At 41.2% G+C, this 21,554-nt stretch overlaps 1 protein-coding gene and 1 non-coding gene across 13 annotated transcripts in view; one reads left to right on the top strand and one right to left on the bottom strand.

Moving 5' to 3' along the window:
- Positions 1–21,554, top strand: part of MACF1 (microtubule actin crosslinking factor 1) — a 331,328-nt gene that overhangs the window by 59,748 nt on the left and 250,026 nt on the right. The window lies entirely within an intron of this gene.
- LOC125174153 (U6 spliceosomal RNA) lies at positions 6,078–6,184 on the bottom strand. The gene has a single exon (XR_007155284.1). It is a non-coding gene; the product is annotated as a U6 spliceosomal RNA (small nuclear RNA).

Below are 21,554 nucleotides of genomic sequence, written 5' to 3'. Positions count from 1 at the left end.
GCTCTGGGCTGATGGCTCAGAGCCTGGAGCCTGTTTCTGATTCTGTGTCTCCCTCTCTCTCTGCCCCTCCCCCGTTCATGCTCTGTCTCTCTCTGTCCCAAAAATAAATAAACGTTGAAAAAAAAAATTAAAAAAAAAAAAAAAGAGTAAAGTGCAGATATGACCAATCAGGGCACTTCTTGTTTTCCTCTCATGAAACATGCATGGAGGAAAGAGTCCTTTTTTACTCCCTAAATACGGCTTGCTTTGGTCCTGAGTGTCTTGTAACTCTCCTGACTTTCTCAGTGGGGCTGATGGAACAAGTAGCTCTTGATTTGATCCATTCAGGGATGGTGCACACTAGGAAGGGCTGTTTCTGCTTTTGAAAGAGGTTATGTTAAAACCAGCTTGGCAATCATTTATTTTCTTGACCCACCTAAAAAGTCCCCCCCTCTCCCCCCGCACCCCCCATCCTTTCTGGCAAGGAGTGAGTAAGGTTGCTAGGAATGAACAAGTAACAGACAAGATCCATCTATCCCAGGGAGATAGAAATCAGAGCTGTGTGGAGCTGAAATCAGCTGTGTGGAGCTGAAATCAGAGAAGAGAAAGGACCACACTTACAGTGGTGGCAGCTCACACTCCACTTTCCCACCCCAGATACTAGGGTTATTTTGGTTCTAGCTCTCCAAGATGAACTCAGAAGCATTTACTACTATGGGCATTAAACACGAGGATATACATACGTATATGTATATATACATATATACATATATATACATGTATATATGTACACACATATATGTATACACACATATATGTATATGTATACACACACACAGAGTTTAGTGTCTGGAATGTGGCCAGAGTTCACCAAATGTTAGTTCTAGACCTTCTTTCCCCTGTCCCTCCTAGAGTCTTTGAGTCAGGGTAAGTCCTTGTGCTTGCTTTGGTTCAGAATGAGCTGGGTCAAGTTATACTCTTGTAGTGCTTGTCACCCATTGACATGATTGGTTCCAGGTCTCTTCCTTGATCTCACTGGAGGACAGTTATCAAGGTTGAGACTGGAAGACAGTAGCATTAGTGATAATAGTAATAACAGTAAGCACTCAGCAAATGTTAGTTATGGACTGGGCCCTGATCTAAGCATTTTACATGTATTAATCCATTTAGCTCCTAAAATACTCACATAACAGGTGGCTTACATTGGTAAACCCAAGGCTTGGCTGGTCTGAGAACATCTGTCCTGCTAAGGCTTTCCTGGGAGTATAGCAGCCAAGATGACTGGTGCTGTCTGGGGACCAAGTGCCATAGGGGGTGGAATACCCACAACTGCCCAAGTGTATGTGTGACACTCATGGGCACCTTATTCTCTGGGGGAGTACAGAGTGTGGTGCTTTGAAGTAAGGACAATAGATCTTTTCTCTCCACACTAGCCTCCTTGAGCTGTGTCCTGTTTTCTCATCCTACATTCATGTGTATACACTGTGTAATAGTCTTTATAGAGTACAATGTATGAGATACAGCAGTTTGTCTTGTTCATTCACCCACAGAAAGCACCTGATTTAACCTTCCTTCTATCCCAGAACTTGAATCTTTCTCAGGTGAGAGAGGTATCTGGAAAGAGGGCATGTGGTTGTTTTGATTTGGTCTTTATACTCATTTCTGGAATGTTGTTATAGGTCCTAGACAATTATTTCTCCAACCCTGGGTGGCCAGGCAGATAGTTAGATACAAGGCATTGCCTTTGTCAAACTGTCCTGTGGGCTGAGTTTCACACACTGTGTCCCCTGATTATGGTGAATGACCACTTCCCTTTTTCATTTCACCTCTATCTTTGTGTATTCCAGAGGAACTGACAGAAAGAGGTCATAGGCTCCCCTTTTCATTGAGTTACCTACTTTGCCTTTCTTGAGATGATTCAGCTTACAGCCATTCTTCCATTTAGTGTTGAAGGGAACCCAGTGGGAGAATAGAGACATTGTAGAAGTCTTTTGAAGTTCTGGTCCCCAATTTCTTGTGACTCCTTGGTGCTTTGACACCAGGATTGGGGCACAGTATATCCCATTGCTGTTGCTGCTTCTGGGCTTTAAGGTTTACTTCTCTGTTCTGCCAAAAACCATAGTTATTAAGTGATTTCTTCCCAGATGGATCTTTTCTGTGGGTATGACGGGTTTTACTATTGGCCCAAGTCCTGCTCTTTGGCAGAGTCCAGGCCTGTGCTGTGGACTGGCAATTGGGGATTAATAGGAAAGCAGATATGTGGTTAAGGTTGAATGATGAGAAGGTGGTTCTCTAGTCTTTGCTAAACAAAATTGGGATAGGTCTGTGAGATAATGACTGATTAAAAAAAATTTTTTTGTTAATGTTTATTTTTTATATTTGAAAGACAGAGTGTAAGCAGGGGAGTGGCAGAGAAAGAGAGAGGGAGATCGAGGATCCAAAGTGGGCTCTGTGCTGACAGCAGACAGCCCAATGTGAGTCGCAGACTCATGAAGAGATCATGACCTGAGCTGAAATCAGACGCTTAACTGACTGAGCCACCCAGGCACCCTGATAATTACCTATTTAAAAAAAAAAAACAAAAACAACACAAGTGTATCTCTGGCTACTTAGGTAGCTTAGTTGGTTGAGTGTCCAACTCTGGATTTCAGCTCAGGTCATGATCCCCCAGGGTCATGGCATTGAGCACCATCTCAGGTTCTGCACTGAGTGTGGAGCCTGCTTAGGATTCTCTCTCTCTCTCTCTCTCTCTCTCTCTCTCTCTCTCTCTCTCTCTCGTCCCCCTCCCCATTTGTGCATGCACGTGCTCTCTCTCTCTCTCAAATAAAACCAAAAGACACATAAAAAAAACCCAAAACAAATATACCTCAGTACTCACATACTTTCACCCTTCTTTTCACTCTGCATGTACTGTTTTGTTGCCTTTGCCTGGAATACCATTATCCTTCTCTCTTTATATAAAACATCTCTTCTTTCAGTGCCTAGCTCATTGTTACTTTCCCCCATAGTTCCTTTCCTTTCCTTGCTTTCTCTCTCGTCTCTTTCTTCTTCCTTTTGCATTTTGAGATAGAGTTCTCTTTTCCTCATCAGTGTTGCCATAACACTTTAAACGTACTGATTTTAGAGCATGCTTATAGTTATTAACTATGGTTATTAAACATGTTATGTTATAGTTACAGTTATTAAACATTTGATTTTCCTCCTAGTCTTTACTTCTTTGGCAAGTTTCCTGTAACTTCTGTAAGCCTCAGTTTTCTCATTTGTAAAATAGGGATAATACAATTTACCTCCCAAAATGTTGTGAGGATTACATACAGTAGTAAGTGTGACATCTGGCACAGAGTCGGAGCCCAGAAGATGTTTTTTATACTGTTGCTAAAAGTGGGAACTAGACTCCTTTCTTCTTGTATCTTCTTCCCCTGGCACATGTTAAGCATGAAAGGACATTTGAAGAATTGAACTAAACTCATGTATCCAAATGTCCTTCAGTAGTCACCGTAGAGGGTTAAAAAAAAAAAACCCACAATACTCTGACATTGGTGCCTGTGCTGTGTACATTCACAAAACCCTTTTTGTGGTTTCTCTCTTCACCTCTAGATTATTACTCCCTTAAGAAACTACAGTTGTTTTATAGTCCTACTTAATTTTGGTCAAAAAATGATATTATCTAAGACTTAGGCTATTTTGAAACATTAAATCCAATCTCAAAGAATGAAAATATACTGCTCTTGAAGACATTGGAAAGATGGTATTACTAGTCTGGAGGCAGTTCCAAGTGAGGGGTTCCAAGTATGTTTTGGGCAGTGGCAACGTTGAGCAAGTGAACAAGGTGACTACTGACAAGGCACACACTCAGTTTGGTTTCTTAGCTGTGAGGTGTTTGTCAAGCCCTCTTTCTCATTCTCTTACTTTGGACATCCAGTGAGTAGGCCATACAGGAAGACTGTTGTTATTACCATGTCTGGGCATGCAGGAGAAGTCCTCATACCCTGACATGTACCTTTCAGAGATTGACCTTTTTTGGGGGGAATTTTCTTCCCCTCTTCAATGTGGCTAATAAAGAATCTCAGGAAAAAAAAAACACTTTTTTTTCTTCTGCCATTAAATAGATACACTATTTTGGCCTTGTAGAAAGCATAGAAAAATAAAAACCAAAAATCACAAAAATCCTACAACCTGCAGATTATTGTGTTCATAACTTGTTGTGTTTCCATTCAATCTTTTTCTTTTCTTTTTAAGGTTTTCTTTTTAAGTTATCTCTATACCCAGTGTGGGGCTCAGACTCACAATCCTGAGATCAAGAGTCACCTGCTCTATGCACTGAGCCAGCCAGGTGTCTCCCATTTAATATTTTCCTATCCGTATATACATAACGTTTTGTTTTTATATGTTTGTCATTATTGTAATGTAGTTCTTTTTCTTGCTCTTTATTATTTTGTAAGCATTTTTATGCCTTTACCTGTTTGTTGAAATCATTTCTTAACAGCTTGTGGAATTTCCTCAAATGAAAGGACCATTTATTTAACATTTCCCACTTGTGGAGCATGTGTGTTTCCAATTTTTTACAGCTGTACTATGATAATCCACATCTTTGTAAATAAAATCTTCTGTGCACTTCTGATGATACTTTTAGGATAGGTCTCTAGAAGTAGAATTACTGGTCCTAAAACATATATTCAAAGCTCTGGATGTTGGTTTTTAATTTTATTGCACTTCTAAAAGCTATTCAAGTTACGTGTAACATTTTGAATACCCCTCTGATAGCTCTTGGCCCCTTGTGCTCTAGGGATAGCACTGTCTTCAGGCTTGGTGGCCAACTGGTTCTGATATTTTACTGTGCAGTTAATTTCATCATGGGACAGGTGCCAAGTGTCTCTTTCACTTAGTCAGCAGCTCCCACATGTCATCATCTCATCACTGCACTGTTTTATTCTGAAACTTTTCTCCTAGCAACTCTGGACATTTAAATGGCTTCACTGATCCTCCCAGCCCTAGTACCTTTTCCTCTTGCACTGAGAGATACATCTGTGTTAATCAGGAAACGCAATACCAAGAATGACCTAATCATTGCTCTACAGAAATCCTGCATTGGAACCCCAGATTGGTCCAAGGTTGAGATTCTCTTTTTCTTTTCTTGCTGTTACTGAGCTAGAAAATCAGGCCAGGTTAACTTGATAGAATTAATTGGTTGACAAACTGCTATGTCATCACCCTTGCTTGTGGTAGGTGACTGCCTCAGAGAAATGGAGCTGGTGCCGTGTTTTAAATCAACATATTACAGTCAAGTGCAAATTGGCTTCTGTTACTTGGGACTGACAGGCTTAGGGTAGAATTATAGACTTGATGAGAGTTCAATCTTGTTTCTGACTTGGAGTTTACATCCTGGAGCAGACAATGTGGGCTTTCTAACTGATGATAGACTGGGGTGTTTGGAAATTAGCTTGAGGACTGCGAGAAGGAAGGTACACGTGTGTGCAGGGCGGTCAATAAAAATGTCTGTCTCTACAGCAGCCAGGATAGTGGAAAATGGCTTGAGTCACCAACAGACAGGATTGCATCCTCCACAGTGAGAACTGTCTACCCCTCCCATTCCCAGAGCCCTTAAGCGAACCTATCACAATGGGGTGATTCTCTCCAGTGCAAGGAATCTGGGAATCTGCATATTTCTGGGGTGAGGCCTGTCAACATCTTTTACAGTACTACGCACCTACTTAGACTTTCAGTAAATCCTGTAGTTTTTGGATGCATGATGGTTTTGTACACTATTAAAGTTTATGCCCTCCTTAATTGTGTGTGTGTGTGTGTGTGTGTGTGTGTGTGTGTGTGTGTGTGTATTTAGCTCTTTTAAAAAAAATCTTACTTTTTAAAGTACTTTTTACACCCAGTGTGGAGCTTGAACTCACAACCCTGAGATCAAGTGTTGCATGCTCCACCTAATGAGCCAGCCAGGTGCTCCTCTATTTAGCTTTTTAAAATAATTTTTATTTTTTCTTTTTATCTGAGTTGACACGCAATGTTACATTAGTTTCAGGTGTACAACTTAGTGATTTGACAAATTTATATGTTGTGCTGTGTTCACCACGAGTATAGCTACCATCAAAAATATGGAATGCTTCATGAATTTGTGTGTCATCCTCAGACAGGGGCCAAGCTAATCTTCTCTGTATTGTTCAAATTTTAGTATATGTGCTGTCAAAGCAAGCACCTTAATTGTGTATTTTTTAGGCTTACTGCATGTTACTGGGCTAGAAAGGGTTATCAGTACAAGTTCACATTGGGGTTGGCTTCTATTGCTGCTGGTTTGAAATGCGTGGGGAATATGAGATTCCATGGCATAATGATCCGTACTCTAGATTTTCAAATGTGTGGGGTAGTTCTGTGTTTTTTGTTATGACAGGAGATGACTGTTACACTATGTCTTGCTCTCAAAGAGTGAGCCTGTATGTTAGCAAAGTATAAATTATCATTTTTCCCTTATCCTTGGTTTTGTGTTTTTTGAAGTAGTTATTAGTATTGTCCCCACCATTCTGCCACAGTTTCTTTTGGCAATTTTCCTGGAGAAACGCCAGGCTATATAGCTCTAATCATATATGTATTATTCATTACAGCAACTGTAGGCATGGACCCTCTGGATGAATATCAGTTGCTAAACAGTATCTTTTGCTCATTATGGAGTGGCAGGAACCTTATAGACTTCCTGGTTTGATACATCTTGAAATCCTTTGATTTGGAAGATGAGTTTTTATAATTTGTTATCAACTAACTGGTTTATTCCCTGATAATGTTCCATGCTTTCTGTCTCTCTCTCTCTGGAAGTGCCCGTATCTTTCCCCTTCCTTCTTTTTCTTCTTCTTCTTTTTTTTTAAATTTTAAACATTTTTATTCATTCATTCATTCATCTATTTTTTAGAGAGAGAGAGAGTGAGCAAGAGAGAGTGGGGGAGAGGGGCAGAGGGAGAGAGAGAGAGGATCTTAAGCAGCCTTCACGCTTAGCATGGAACCTGACTCAGGACTTGATCCCACAATCTGGGATCATAACCTGAGCCAAAATCAAGAGTCAGGTGCTCAATGGACTAAGCCACCCAGGCACCGCTCTTTTTTTTTTTTTTTTTTTTTTTTAAAGATTTTACACATCGGGCTCTGTGTTGATAGCTTGGAACCTGGAGTCTGCTTCAGATTCTGTGTCTCCCTCTCTCTCTGCCCCTACCCTGCTCACACTCTGTCTCTCAAAAATAAATAAAATTAAAAAAAAAAAAAAGTCACATGCTCCATCAACTGAGCCAGCCAGGCGCCTCCTCCGACACTTCCTTCCTTTCATTGAGAACCTTTTGCCTATCCAAGACATTGAGGATACAAAGATTAATGACAATCCCTGTCACTGAGGGATTGTCAGTCTCTTGCATGGTCCAGTGGGATATCTATCCCCTCTATTTATCTGGTGCTATTTATAGAGATATGAACAAAGTACTGTGAGAGCAGAGGTGGAGTGATTACTAGGGGCAGCCTGGTAGGTGATGGGAAGACTTGACAGCAGAATTGGTATTTGAGCCGAATCTTGAAGTTGGGTAAGAGTTTGCCAGTTAGGGGAGAAAAGGTATTCTGGAAAGACAACAGGTGTGCAAAGGAATAAACTCATGGAAGTCTGTTTCCTCTGGGGAAGAATGAGAAGTGTTGTGAAGTAGGAAGCTGGGGAGAATAGGCAGTTGTTTAGGGTGAGAGATGAAGCTGGAATGGAGAGTTGAGTCTGTGTTATAAAGGGCTAAGCAATAATGTAGGCAGTAGACAGCACTAGATATTTTCAAGGCAGAGAAATGATATAAACAATCAGGGGCTTTTTGATAGGAGAGAAGTAGAACTCTGGCAGCAGTATGAGGTCATATAGAGAGGTAGGGCTGCACCTGAAGTGGAGCTGTATGTATCTGATTTTAGTTTGTCCAGGACAAAAGAAGAAGAGAGCAGGCACATGAAATCCTTCTAAAAGGGAGTTTGGTTTTAGAAACAAACGGATTGTATATTGAACTACAGTTGGAGTGGAGACACTTTTCCCGCAGCTCAAGTTGAACATGACCCTGTGTTGTGCAAGGGTTTGTGTTTGGGTCGGTATTTCCTGGGACTCGTCAGGTGATGCACTTCGGCATGAGGCCCGTGGTGTAGCCGGGAGAATAGCAGCTCCAAGTGTGTGTCAGTGATAAGAGGGGAGAAGCCCATTTAGCTCTGCGTTGGGCTTCTGTTTCTTTGAAATTCTCTGGGCTGCAGAACCTGGCCCAGGACTCCCATCTTTTCATGACCCTTTACAGATAGCTTGGAGTGTGGACTTCGTTATGTGTTGGAGTGTTGGCATTTGATACTGTCCGTGACCTCTCTGCCTATTCAAAATGTTCTTCTCTGTTAGCTTCAGTGAGAGCATTTCTTGGTTTTCCTTTACCTTATTGCTGCTTATGTGCCTTTGCTGAGTCTTTTCTTTTTTCTGACTCTACCTCTGGCAGTTAGCTAAGGGGTGAGGCAGTGTGGTGAAGTGGGAAGACCAGGGCCTTGGATCCAGGCTGGTTTGGGTTAAAATCCAAGTTTCTACATTTATTAGCTGAGTGACTTGGGTCAGGCTACTTACTTTCTCTGAGCTTCCATGTTCTCATCTGTAAAACGGGGATAAGAGTGTCTCCCACATAAAATTATGAGGATTACATGGAATGGCACAGGTAAAATTCCTAACACAGCGGGACATGTAAATACACCATACAGACATAGCTGGCATTATGATGCTGCTCCTGACCTTTTTTGTTGTTGTTGTTCCTCTAGCCAGTTCTTCTGGCGTCAGCTTTTCTTTGGAAATGCAAACTCCCACATCTGTCTTCTACTACTTAAAATTTCTCAGTGTTTTTAGGTGTTATTATTTTTTATTATGGTAAAAAAAAACATGTCATACCAAATCTACCCTCTTAACAAATTTTTACAAGTACAGCACAGCATTGTTAACTGTGTGCACATTTGTTGTGCAGCAGATCTCTAGAACTTTTTCATCTTGCGTGACTGAAACGCTGTGCTGGTTGAACAGCAACTCCTTGTCCCGCCCCACACCTCCATTGGCAACCACCAGTTTACTTTCTGCTTCCATGAGTTTAATTGCTTTTATAAGTGGAATCATGCAGTATTTGCCATTCTGTGTCTGGCTGATTTCACTTAGCCTGATGTCCTCAAGTTTTATCTATATTGTAGCATGACAGGATTTCCTTTTTTTTTAAGGCTGAATAATATTCCATTGTATGTATAAAAATCTCAATTTATTGGTCTGTTTTTCAACTGCCTGCAGGACATCTGTACTTGGATATCACTTTGAACTCAGTATTTTCACAACCAAGCCTAGACTTGGCTTTCCTTCTTGTTTCCTCAGTTTTGACAGTTGTGCTCACATTTTTCCACTGTCTTAGATCAGAAACCCTGGAGACATCTCTGGCTCCACTCTTTTCATCAACTCCCATTTTCAGTCTGTCATCGGGTCCTTTTGTTTCTTCAGAATTTCTCTTAAGTTTGTCCCTTTCTTCCCATTCCCTTTGCCATGAGTCTGGTCCAGTCACTCATCACCTCACGCCTCAATTACTGCAACTGCATCATATTTTGTTTTTGGTGCTTTCTGTTACCAAAAGTAGGACAGACCTTTTATTTTTAAATTATTTTTTTAAGCTTACTTACTTTATCTCTACATGCAGTGTGGGGCTCAAACCCACGACCCCGAGATCAAGAGTCGCTTGCCCCTCCAACTGAGCCAGCTAGATGCCCCATGACAGACTTTTGTATTCTGTCCCCACTCCGACTCTTCCAGGCTTATCGCATGGAATTTCCAGAACACACTTTCAGCTGAAGACAGATCCATCTCCTTTAAAAAAAATTTTTTTTAATGTTTATTTAGTTTTGAGAGACAGAGAAATAGAACCTGAGTCGGGGAGGAGCAGAGAGAGAGGGAGACACAGAATCTGAACTGTCTGAGCTGTCAGCATAGACTCTGAGCTGTCAGCACAGAGCCCGACGCAGGGCTCGAACTCACGAACCGTGAGATCATGACCTGAGCTGAAGTTGGATGCTTTAACCAACTGAGCCACCCAGGCGCCCCAATCCATCTCCTTATTGTGTACCTTGAAGTGCCTCATTCATTCTCTACTGCGGCCATTTCTTAGGCAGTTTTTACCTAGAATGCCCTTTATACTTCACTGAAACCTATCCATTCCTTCCAGCCTCACCTGAGGCCTTGCTTCGCCATGAAGACTTCTCAGATTATCACTGTTCATGCTGATGTATCACTTTCCTGCATGGTAGTTTTGTCTTCCCATTGAAATTGTAAGCTTTTTGAAAGGAGTGTTTAATAGATGTCCCATTTCTGTAACTCTCATGGTACTTAGCCCATACCTAGCCAGATTTTAGTGCTCAGTACTGAACGCTGATAAGGTGTGGTGACCAAAGTGAGTTATTCTTTCATTTGACAGATATGTATGAGCACTCACCGTGTGTGCTGTACTAGGCCCTGGGGTCTAGTGATAGACCGCACAGTGAGGAGACTACTTATCCTGTGCACAAGCACACAAAATATTGGTTGGTTGAGTGAATTTGAGGAAACCAGGTCAGACTCTAAGTGAGGACAAGTGACGAGAAGAGGGAGACTTTAGAAAATAGTCATAAATGAAACAATAATGTATTGAATGCCCTCTGATGTTGATTTATTCTGGGTATTAGGGATATACCAGAGAACAGGGCCAAGTCTCCTCCATTGTAGAGCTTATATTCTAACATTTAAAGGTACTTTTAGGGGCGCCTAGGTGACTCCGTCCGTTAAGGATCTGACTTCAGCTCAGGTCATGATCTCGTGGTTCGTGAGTTCAAGCCCTGCATCGGGCTTTCTGCTGTCAGCACAGAGCCCACTTTGGATCCTCTGTCCTAGCTCTCTGTTCCTCCCCTGCTCATGATTGTTCTCGCTCTCTCTTTCAAAAATAAAGGAACATTAAAAAATTGTTTAAAAAAATAAAGGCATTTTGAAAAGGAACACTTAATATTGAGTGAAGCCCACGTGTAGGAGGTGAGCAGTGAAGGAGTTAATATGCTTGTAGGGCTCTAGGCTTTGTTGAAACAGATGGTTTCTCTGCCCTAGGGAGTGTTTTTAAGGGGGATTAGAGGACAGGGCTGAGTAGGGCCGGAGATCTCTCTCCTTCACTCCCTAGCACACACACACCTGCTGTTCCAGGGCCTGGTGAGCCATGTAACTTGTCTCCCCCCTTGGTGGGCACTTATTTGTAGCTTGTAAGTATGGCTTCAGGGCTGGTTGCATGCTTCTGACCTTTCTTACTTTCCTTTCCTTTTATTTATTGTCCAACATCAGTGAAGTTCCATTTTAATTTAACAGATGTTGGGACTTGTCTGAGTTCCTCTGGTTCATGTCTACTTTTACATAATTGTAATCCTGACCTATATATGTGTTTTTTTTCCAATCCAGTTTTTTTTTGGTGGCAAAATACACATAACGTAAAATTTACCATTGTAATTGTTTCAAAATTTACAGTTCATTGAGATTACATACATCTGTAATGTTGTGCAACCATCACGACTAGTCTAGCTTCAGAACATTTTCACGATTCCAAATGGAAACCCTGTACCTATTAAGCAGTCACTCCCCCATCCCTTCCCCTCCCTCAGCCCCTGGTGACCACTAATCTGCTTTCTGACTTGTCTATTCTAGATCTTTCCTATAAATGGAATCCTATAACATGTGGCCTTTTGTGTCTGGCTTTTTTCACTTAACATATACATGTATGTTTGCATGCCTGTTTCATGTAACATTGTAAGGATTTTTTAAATTTTTTTTATTTTTAGTGTTTCCCTATAGTCATTATAAGTTCAGTTATAATGTTGGTAATGGCTTCACTTAGCCATTCTCTTAGTTGTTGAATGCTTGTGTTGTTTCCAGGTTGTTGCTATATAAAAACTGCTGCAAGGGACATCTCCCTGACTATGCTGTGTTGTCTTTCAGAGGACTCTGTATATTGCACACCAGCTGCAGAAACACCATTGTCCTTGATTAGGATAGTGTGGCCTGTTATCCAACTCTGTGGGAGAACAGTCAAGTAATGAATTTTATATAGAAGTGAGCATTATACTTTGCAACAGAAGAGCTTGATCACCGGGGAATGGCAGGGAAAAGAAAGCTTTTTTTCCCCCTACTGTCTAGAATTCTCTGACACTGCCTCCACCCCCTTGGATGTAGGAAGGAACTGATTATAGCAGTTGAAGATGAAATGTTTTATTCATTTATTCATTCAGCAAAAATGTGTGTGCCTACTGTAGGCCAGACATTTGAAACTTGCTGGTGGCTTGAGCCTGGCTGAGCAGTGCCTTTTACTCCACCTGCCTTTGATACTGCATGGGAGCAAGATGAGGGCCTGCTTCCTGGGTAGTCAAGAGAATTCAGAGTCCTAAACCACATGGGACCTTATTACCTCATGGTTTAACACCTCAAGGTTTTGTACCATTATAGATAACAATCACAGCTTAATTTGGGCTATTCACTCCAGGGGATTTCAAAGCTGGGCTGAGACTCCTCATACCTGGCTACTCTTGTTTCCCACTGTGACAGAGACCTGGCTGCTAGGAGATATGCCTCTGGGCCTGTGTCCTCATAGTGGTTTTATTCATAATATCCTGGGTAAGGTAGCAAGGGGAGGGGGCTGTTGCCTGGGTATAAAGGCTTTAGGCACTTTAGTATCATAATGCTACTATGCTTATGCAGTGGATGGGGGTGGGAGTGTCAGAGATTCAGAGTTTAGCCCAGATCTATCTGGGGTCAGTGCTGCCGGGGCCTTCCTGACTTCGGGCAGACTGTTTCCCCTCCTTTTTTCCCCCCTTACTGACCTATTTTTAAAAATAGTCTTAATTTCCCTTTCCCTGCTGGGAAAATATTGACTACTTAAGGCCATTCAGGGCCACACTATGCCTCTAAAACCCAGTGCTAAGTGGAGAAAGCACTTGAAACAATTGCCAGATCTTAGCAGTTTACTTAGGAAAGTGGGGTGATTTGGGGTGAGAAGCACAGAGGCTAGTGAGAGCACCCAGAGTTAGGCCTCATCTCTGCCCTCATCTGCTACCACTTGTTGCTTTTCTTCCACTGTCAGAACTTGATCTGTTATGTGTCTGTATCTTCAGATGTATTTTTCTGCCTAGTGTGCTTGAAAAACTGTCAAACATTCCCCCTCTCAGGAAGGGCATAAGAGGAGAGAGGGCCTAGACCATCAGGCGTAGTAGGGACTCTGTTCTCTCTCTTTCTCCCTAGACCCTGGACCAAGTCGGCCTGGAGTTACTGAGGGGTGGTGTGTTTATGTTTCTGTGGGCTGGTTTTACTGACTGAGACACAAAAGCCCAAAGCACAAGCCATTCCCACAAGCCTAACATTTTCATATTTCTTTCTCTGCCAAAGAATCTTTGGTTAGGGTTAAGAATAACTAGTCTGTCTGTGGAAATACCAAGGCCTTTTGTTTGCCAAAAGAAAAGGGCTTTTGATTAAGGCCTTCTTCACATTTTTTTCTTTTCCTTAAGCTGCTGTGGGAAGACTTGAAAGCCTGTGAAGGTACCGTGTTTGAGGGGTTTGGGGGGAGGAAAGATAGCTAAAGAGAACAGGAGAGACTTAATCAGAGACTTTTGCAGAAGTGGAAAGAAAGAAACAAAGGAAATGATAATATTTCTCCAATTTTTGGTGATTGCTTTTGCTAGCCTTTCCTTCTTCCTGTTTTTTATGAAATACATCCAAAATGAGAGTTCCCCAAAGATCTACACTGCTGATGACCTTGGATCCCACGTTGTCACTTAGTGTGTCAACTTAGCCTTCCCCTTTTGGCCAGAGTTTTTCAACTATAACATGAGGATTGTGATAGTGCCATTTTCATACAGTGGTAATGAGAAGTGAGTGAGGTAATTATGTAAAAAGTACTTAGAACAGTGCCTGGTATATAGTAAGTGCTCAGGAAATATTGACTGTTCTGTAAATATTACTACTACTGTCTACTACAAATGCTGAGTGTAGCTAGCTTTATTTTTCTGATTTCAAATGTTGCTGTGTAAGGCTATCAGTCAGACCTTTGTCTTTTTAGAATAAAAGGAGGTAGAGGTTCTCATCAGGCATGATCTTTTTGTCAGTCAGAGGCAAAGGGAAAGACTTATTCTCTATGTAGACACTTCTTAGAGGTTCAGTGTCTCCATAGTTGAATGTCAACAAGGATTCCATTTCATTAAGAGGAGCTTATATTATTACTCTCTGGCAAAACTGCTCTTATTTGTGGGATGGGCGTGGGTCATGACTCAAAGAGGTCATCTACTTTCTTGGTCTTTGATTGAGGGTAGTGAGGTTTCTCATGCTCCAGGAGAACCTTGAACTGAGTTGTAGAGGAGGTGCCCCTGGTCTTCCAAATACACAGTAGTGAGAGAAGCGGGAAAAGGAAATCTCAGTAGGGAAAGGGGGAGTCTTCAGGGCTGGTCTGGCCCTAGTGACTCTAGTACCAGGCTGAGGGAGTGTCATTAATGGCACGTCCGAGCAAGTGCCCAGCCACTCCATTTCCCTGGCCATCCATGAGAGACCTGCTGCGCTACCCATCTTAAGTCTCTGGGCTGTTTTGTAAGCTTGCCACTTCCTTTCCCGAGTTGCTGGTGTGTGGCTAGAGGGTGACACAGATATTTAAGTTGGTGGTCTCTTTCTTGGCCTTTTCTGTATTGTCTTGAGCTTTTAGGAAGGATTTCCATGTCTGCCCTGTCTTCCCCACAAGGTGAAGTCTCATCTTACCTCTTGCAGGAGATTAGATCCTAATGGCATCATATAAAGTGAAAATCCCAAAGAATCAAAATTGTCTTTGAAAAATACCTTAAATGACCCATAAATCAAAGTATATAAACATGGTTTTGTGTATATGCCAGGACAGAGTTAGAACACTGCATGGAGTAGTTGGCTTGTAGTTAGGGGGCATTTTATGGTAAGAAAATAAGTCTTCTCAAACACTAGAATCATATTCAGTATTCAAGGTGCTGGCAGTGTGAGACCACATGGGAACTGAGACTCACTGATGTCTCAGATTCACATCCTCTCTCTCATATTCACCTTGGTGCATAACCTGACCTTGGCATAAAACCTCACTGAATGGAGCCGTGAGCAAACCTATGTGTGTGTGTTTAAATTACTTCTCTCTCTGTGGTCAAATTTGTATAGTTAAACGCAAGTGCGTTGTGATTCTCCTGTATCCCGTATTTCATGTTTTTTAAATCTTTGTTTTCTTCTCCTAAACCTGATTTCTAGCTCTCAGCAGTTCTTTTCTCATCCAGAATGCTGATTTGTGTGTTTGCCTTTTGCGTTTATTTGTTTTCAGTGTTCAGGATTCTTTCAAGTCTGGGAGAGAGTGCGAGTGGCTGGGTGTGGGGAGACCTCAAAGAGTCTTCTTTTAAATTCTGTAGTCACAGTTTCGGCTTTCTCCACTAACTTAAGATTTTTATCCTTTTCATATAAGGCCTTTTCTTTCTTTCATTTTCTTCCCTTTTAAGGCCATTTTTCTATAGAAAATTCCTGCTTAGGGTAGGCCAGTTAGAAATGAATTCTCATTATACCCACTAGACTAGACATCACTGGTTTAGCTCTAGAGGTTTAGTTGGTTCGTGGATCAACCCCAAATTTACAAAGGTAGATGAGGAAGAGCCCACCCAGAGAGGTCAAAGGACACTTTCCTCAAGTCACCCAGCTGGTTATTGACAAGCCTAAACTATGACCTGGTTTCTCTGAATCCCAGTGCTTGCCTTTGAAGCCTTGGAGAGGAACGGTCCTTTGAAAGACCCCAGCCTTTGGGGAATTGTGACTTCTTTTGATTAACTTTATTTCAGTTCCTTTCCTTAACAAAAATGCCAAACAATACAAATGTCAAGAGGGTTAGGAATTCTATTTCAAAGATGTATTTGAGAATTATTTGAGAAAGTCTAGAAACTTGGAGGTATGTTATGACCAGGAATCACTGTTATTGGCCTGGGGATTTGAGAGAAGGGAAATTGGTGACCATAGTTATAGGAGGACCAGGGTTTGTTTAGGGCATCACCTGCAACCCAAAAGGGTAGTTAAGGTCAACAAACACTTGTTAAATTCCATTCTTTGAAAGGCACAGAACTAGGTGTTGAAAATACAGTCATAGGCATGGCTTTCAAAGGGCTCACACAGTCCTCTGGTCAACTTGAGAAAAGAAGGTAGTGTGTGTATTTGGAGAGCTACCTTAGCAAAGCCGTAATTTCTCTTGTCCTGATTTGGTCATAGAACTGGAGGAGATGGAGTTTCTGTTCATTGGGACCTTGGAAAGCTGAATGCTAGTTTGGTCTCAAATAGGGTAAGGTGGAGTTTTCCTAGTGTCTCAAGAGTCAGTGGTATTTACTCAGTGAAAGAGGCAGTTGGGGAAACATGGAGTTCTTTATACCTTTTCCTCCTTTTCTTTCTAATGTTCTTCCTTCTGGGAGCTCCTGGTAAATAGTAAAGCTAGGTAGTTTCTCATACTTAAGTTTTTTTTTTTTTTTAACTATTTCTTTTGAGCAGTGGGGACTATCAGAAATAAATAACTGATAAGAAAAATGATTGTGAAAGATTGCCCTTCCTGCATGTAAATCAAACAGTAATCAGGCTTGAGGGAAGTCTATGCTGTCAGTATTTTCAGACATAGAGACAGAAGGAACTTCTGTCTAGGAGGGCCATATAGTTGTCCTGGTCTTTGTAACCCCACTCCATCCTACTTGTCAGGTTCTTTCAGCTTTTGTTGGTTCAAAACATCACATTTAACAAAGGTCAAAGCTGCAGCCCTTGCTTTCTCAATCCTAAGAAAATGGATTATTTTCAGCCATATGTTTCTTCTGTACCCCAGAAAAAAACCTAAAACAAAACAAAACAAAAAATGAACAACTGAAACCCTCCAATAAAACAAAAACTTCAGCAACCATGATTGGCTTGTAGAGCCTCAGGTGTTGGGCCACCTCATAGGATTTCTTATGTAGGACTTTTCCAGATTGATGACTAATGTACAAAGAACTGCCTCAGGCCCTGCTGTCATCATTTTGCTGTGCAAGGAGGACATCAGAGAAGGGTCCAGGAACCACCCCCCATGTCATTCATAACATTTTTATTGCTCTCTGAGAAGGGGATGGTGGTGGTCATGGTAGGAGCATTTGTGTGTGTAGAGCAAGGTAGGACTCCAAGCCCCATGCCCAGTTTCTAATTGGTATTGGTAATATACCCTTTCAGAGAGTCAGCTCTATGAGGTAACTTTGTGGAAACATCTCAGTTCTGTTCTGTGCACTGTTTGTTTTGCGATCTACCAGCAACTGTAGTGAATGGGAGAGCCTTTGCCTTCTGAAGTGCCCTTAGGCTGTTCCCAGTGACCCTCCAGTCTTAAGAATCAGTTGGGTGAGAATAATGCTGAAATCCTGTAGCTGTTCGGCTCAAAAGAAAAGCTGCACTGCCATGGTGATAAAGCTCCCAATTGAATAAGGAAAACGGCAATTTCCAAGAATCTGGGTGGTAGTTATTTTAGTCAAGTTGAGAAATGGGATCACTGAGAAGGATTTCTACAGTATCTAGGCTGTCAGGGAAACAGTTATTCCCCACTGCCTCCTATTTACAAATTCCAGGAGAGGAGCTTGAGGCCTCAAGGTTGTGTCCCTGTCTTCACTATGACGGTCCACAGAGGCCTTCCACCATACTGCTTTACAATTCACTGTAGTTTTTCCTTTTACAAATACTTTATATCCCATATATATATATATGGAGTGGGATTACAAAGACCATATATATATACATATATATATATGTATATGTATATATATCTTAGTACCTCATAGATGCTGCACGTGCATTAACAGTCTTCCTGAAACCTGAAAATACAAGAAATATAAAAATACACACTTTATGAACCTTGGCTTCTGGGAAGCCAACTTGGGATTTCCCTTGTCTATTTGTCCTATCAGACTCCTTGAGAGGGATGGTAAGAACATTTCTCTCTTTTTCCCTCTCTGCGGTTCACCCAAATGGGACAAATTGTTGGATTCAGTAACATTATTTTCCAAATGATTCTTAAGGCATGAGGGTCACTGAGATTTATTTTTAAATTCATAATCTTGGGTTGAGGGAAAGCAGTTGTCCTTACTGAATTCCCTTGTGGAGACTTTCAGCTGCCCAGACACCCCCACATCTTTACTAGGCACATTCCAGCAGTCTTAAAGCCCTGGCCCTCAGGAGTGAAATTCTGGTCTGGCGTCTCACTCCTGGAATCCTATCATGAGCCATGGCCATGCGTGGATTAGGTGTCAGATTGAAAAGCTGAAGGAACAGGTGGCATGTGAGCTTAATATAAAACTTCCGGCTTGGTAAAGTGGTTTTGGAGACTTATGCTTATTGAAAGTTTCCTTCTGCTTTCTTGTTTGCTTTAGCCATCTTTTGATGGTCTGCTTAGCTCCCTCCAGAGTTTTCTAGGAGCATCCTGGAAGCCTTCAGAATACAAGGAGTTAAACTGCAGTGAACTTGGAGAATGATTAAACCGTGATTAAGTGATATTTTAACTTCTGTTTACAGAGGAGAAATGGAAATCATCAGGGAAAAAAAGTTTGTAGTTTTGACTGAAGTCGTCTTATCTTTCTTGGCCAGGGCTGCCTGCCGTTTTTAGTTTCATTTTTAGCTGCAAGGTGAACTCCCCCCACACTTCTGTTCTGATGTCCATCTTGATCTTTGGTCATATTTCTCTCTCTGTCTCTGCCCACAACTCCCTTTCTTCCCACCTTGACCTCTGCCTCTTTCCCTCCCTCCTTCATGTTATTGGTCTAGGAAAGCCAGTTCCACTCAGAACAGAGGTGGAATGGGACTCGGCTGCTCTCCTATGTCTTCTGTTCCTTGAAGGCCTTGAGATGAAGCATCGATAGGAGATTTGGGATATTTGGAAAGCCACTGGATGAGTGGAAAAATCACTAGATAAAGAATTGAAGATGCCGGGGTTGAATCCCAGCATTGCTGCTTATTAGCTGTATGATCTTGGATAAGTTACTTCATCTCTGTAAGTCTCAGTTTCCTCTTCTGTAAAATGGGGAGATAATTCCTGTTTGTAAAAGTAGGATTTAGAGAGGATTAGGGTTATGCATATAAAGATTATTCTCTAATCCTAAGAAAATGGGTTATTTTCACCCAAGAGGTATTTAATTATGTTTGAAAGTGGGAGCTTTGTAGTGTAATCGAAGAGGTCAGAGTTGATGGGAGCTAGTGGACTGCCTTTGGTTAGCTTTTTGCCTACTTAACTACATAATGTTAATTGTATAGTTTATATATTATAACATAAAGTTATACTACTCTTTGCCTTTATTCTAGTCTAGTAAATACAGTGGCAACCCAAAGGAGGGCTAGATAGGCCTTTAGTGTATCCCTTCCCCCAACCCCCTCCCCTCCTCCCTTACCCCAGCCACTCTAAATGAACACATTTAAGTGCAAATTGTTTGCTATACAATATAGCACCAAGAGTTGCTATGATTGTGTCCCCTCTTCTGACCCAATTGTTATATATGAGTCCATTTTATTGAAAATGTCTGGTTCCCTACTCTGGTACTGATGCAAAGATTTATTTCTCTCAGAAATTATTTGTGGCCAATTTATATAAAAGAAGATGTAAAATAATCTCTGAACGTTTTATTTTGTCTCATTTGAGGCATTTCTCTACCTCATTGAGGTAGAGAAGGGGGTCATAGTTATTCCATCTTTTGTCGTTTACTAAAGTGGAATGAGCCAAGGCCAGTGGGGCCTGGCAGATCACAGGACCTTTGCTGTTCCTCTCAGACCTAGTTAAGCTCGGCTAAGTCTCTAGGTCTTAGAGTACTCAGCTGTTTTGGAAACTAGTTAAAAAGCATAGGGGCGCCTGGGTGGTGCAGTCGGTTAAGCGTCCGACTTCAGCCAGGTCACGATCTTGCGCTCCGTGAGTTCGAGCCCCGCGTCGGGCTCTGGGCTGATGGCTCAGAGCCTGGAGCCTGTTTCCGATTCTGTGTCTCCCTCTCTCTCTGCCCTTCCCCCGTTCATGCTCTGTCTCTCTCTGTCCCAAAAATAAATAAACGTTGAAAAAAAAAAAAAAGCATAATGTATTGCAATATGAAAGACACTTTGTGGCTTTCTAATTAGTATCTTTTAGCATTTTATTTCTTTTCGGGGGGGGGGGGGGTCCTTAAAATCAAGTATCTCCAGTGTGCTAAGTATTTGATAGAACATAAGGAAATTTAAGTATCAGAAAACAGTGGCTCAGATTGCTTCTTACCTTATATGTTCATGAACTGGAAGAGTTAATATTGTTAAGATGGTAGTACTCCCCAAACTGATGTACAGATTCAATGTAGTCCCCACCAAAATCCCTGCTGGCTTTTTTTTTTTTTTGCAGAAATTGACAAATTGACCCTAAAATTCACGTAGAAATGCAAGGGATCTGTAATAGCCAAAATAATCTTGAAAAAGAAGAAAATTGGAAAACTCACATTCCCAATTTGAAAACTTATTATAGTAATCAAGACAGTATGGTATTGGCATAAGAATAGGCATATAGATCGATGGAATAGAATTGAGAATCCAAAAATAACCCTCTACATTTATAATCAATTGATTTTTGACAAAGGTGTTGAGACAGTTCAATGGAAGTAATTGTCTTTTCAGCAAATTATACTGGGACAAGTTCATATCCATATGCAAAAGAATGAAGTTGGACCCCTACCTGACACTATATGCAAAAGCTCAAAATGGCCCACAGATCTATGTGTAAGAGCTAAAACTATAAGAACATTTAGGAGAAAATTTAGGAAAAAAATCTTTGTGACCTTAGATTAAGACATCACTTCTTGAGTATGACACCCAAAGCACAAGCAACAAAAGAAAAGAAAAAAATAGATAAATTGGACTTGATCAAAATTAAAGACTTTAGTGCTTCAAAGGACACTATTTTTTTAAGTTTATTTATTTATTTTGAGAGAGAGAGAGAGAGAGCGTGCATGTGTGTGCGCTCAAGTGGGGGAGGGGTAGAGAGAGAAGGAGAGAGAGAAAATCCCAAGCAAGATCCATGCTCAGTGCGGAGTCCAACATGCGGCTCAGTCTCATGACATGAGATCATGACCGGAGCAGAAATCAAGAATTGGACACTTAACTGACTGAGCCCAGCTACTGACTGAGCCCACTGAGTTCCAGTGTACTGTCCCCACTACACTACTTAAAAAGTGAAGAGACACACCACAGAATGGGAGAAAATATTTACAAATCATATATTTAATAAGGGATTTATATTTAAATATATAAAATGAACCAATAGAATCTAACAGTTAAAAACCACACAACTCAAAGATGGGCAAAAGATTTGAATAGACATTTCTCCAAAGAAGATACACAAATGACCAAAAAATACATGAAAAGATGCTCAACATTTTTTCATTAAGGAAATGCAAATCAAAACCATAATGAGAATGCCACTTCATAACAACTAGAATGGCTACTATAATAAAAAAGTGAAGATGTGGAGAAATTGGAACCC

Source organism: Prionailurus viverrinus, chromosome C1 (assembly GCF_022837055.1).
Source record: "Prionailurus viverrinus isolate Anna chromosome C1, UM_Priviv_1.0, whole genome shotgun sequence".
NCBI lineage: Eukaryota > Metazoa > Chordata > Mammalia > Carnivora > Felidae > Prionailurus > Prionailurus viverrinus.
The sequence above is the reverse complement of the archived record's forward strand: the minus strand, read 5'-3'. Positions and strand labels throughout refer to the sequence as shown.